Source organism: Staurois parvus, unplaced genomic scaffold, assembly GCF_062004578.1.
Source record: "Staurois parvus isolate SC_StPar_1 unplaced genomic scaffold, SC_StPar_1.0 ptg000154l, whole genome shotgun sequence".
NCBI classification, from domain to species: Eukaryota; Metazoa; Chordata; class Amphibia; order Anura; family Ranidae; genus Staurois; species Staurois parvus.
The window spans coordinates 25445328-25447040 of record NW_028317950.1 but is presented as its reverse complement, the minus strand read 5'-3'; positions in this window follow the sequence as shown (position 1 = coordinate 25447040).

The following is a 1713-nucleotide window of genomic DNA, read 5'->3' as shown; positions in this document are numbered from 1 at the left end:
GTTAGTGGGGCAATGGCATTGGCTGATTTTCGTGGTTCCTCCTCATTTTGTTTATCAGGCATGCTGGAAAATTCGCAAAAAAAGGCGGATTTTCTAAATCATTGGTGGCAACATCGGATTACAGAAGGAACGATGTTTCGTTTTTTCAGATGAAAAATCGGCCGATAAACAAACCATCTATGGCCTGCATATGGCTCCATTCACATCTGAGCGTTGAGTTTTTTTCAGGCATTTTTGTTGCATGTTTCTATGCGTCTTTTTTGAGTGTTTCTGTGCTTTTTTTTTGTATGGCGTTTTTAAAGCTTTTCAGCTTTTTTTAGCTTTTCCATCAGCTTCTATTTAATTTATTATTATTATTATTATTATTATTATTTTGTTATGGTTAGGTATTAGGGCTAGGATTAGGGGTTGCGGTTACAGTTAGGGATTAGGGTTTGGGTTAGGTTTAGGGGTTAAGTTTAGGGTTAGGGGGTTAGGTGTTAGGGTTGGGAGTTAGAGGTTAGGGGTTAATATTTTTACTATCTTATTATTATTTATTTTTAGGGTTGGGGTTAATTGGTATTATTACAAATTATGCATTTATTTAAATTTTTTTAACATTTAATCATTTATTGTTATTATTTATTTTTTGCATCTTTTCATTAGAGCAGAAAAATGCTCCAAAAAAAACCAACAAAATGCTCGAAAATGTGGGAAATCATGTTTCCATCCATTTCTATGGAATTAAAAACTCTCAAAAACGTGCAATTGTGCCTGATTTGAGCGGCAAAAAAACTCCAGAACTTGTTTGAGCTTCAGGCGACTAGGAGTGGAGATGTGAACCATCTCCATTGAGAATAATTGATTTTTTTCTCCTGAAGAATTTTGGAGCTTAGAGCTACAAATCACTCACATGCAAGGGCGGACTGACCAAGTGGAAACTTGGGCACTGCCCAAGGGCCCGGGGTCAGTAGGGGGCCCCATGAGATGCCCCTGGTACCTTTTTCATAGGCTTTTTTGAGTTTGGGCAAGGACACAGGGGCCCCATGATCCCCTATTGCCTGGGGGCCCCATGAGTTGTCAGTCTGCCCCCACTCACGTGTGAATGGGGCCTAAAACTAAAATAAATTGTTTGGGTTTTACAGAAACACAATCCCCCCCCCCCCCCACCACCTATCTCTGACCTCTTGCAGAATTGTGACAGATGTAATTTCTGCAGTCTGACACTTCTGGAAGTGTCAGATTCTTGACTCCTGCTTTCTGCAGTTTGTTCCACCATCCTCCATGTCATTACTGTGTCCACAGCACCCAGGCAGGGACCAGCCGCCTCACTCTTATGTCTGCGGTGACCTCCATGTTATTTTCCTGCAGTGACACTTTTTTAAAAGCTTATTAAAAAATGTTTCTCAATATAAATATCTGGAAATATAGCTTCAGCAGCTGAATGACTGTCCCCTCTCTGAAGGCAGATAGCCATCGAATGCAGCCCCTATCACTGCACTACAGAGGAGAGCAGCTGTGCATGGCTACCAATCAGCTTCTAGCTTTCATTTCCAACGTTTACTGAACAAGCAGATGGAAGCTGATTGGTTTATATCAACACAAGGAACGACATTCCCACTACCACGAGCTTCTCAGCTGTACAAGACAGGGGAGAAGGGGGCGAGGCTGAGACGACAACGGGCGTGGTTAGCAGGGATCGCCTTGGAGCTTAGTGGTGCATGGGCACCGGAA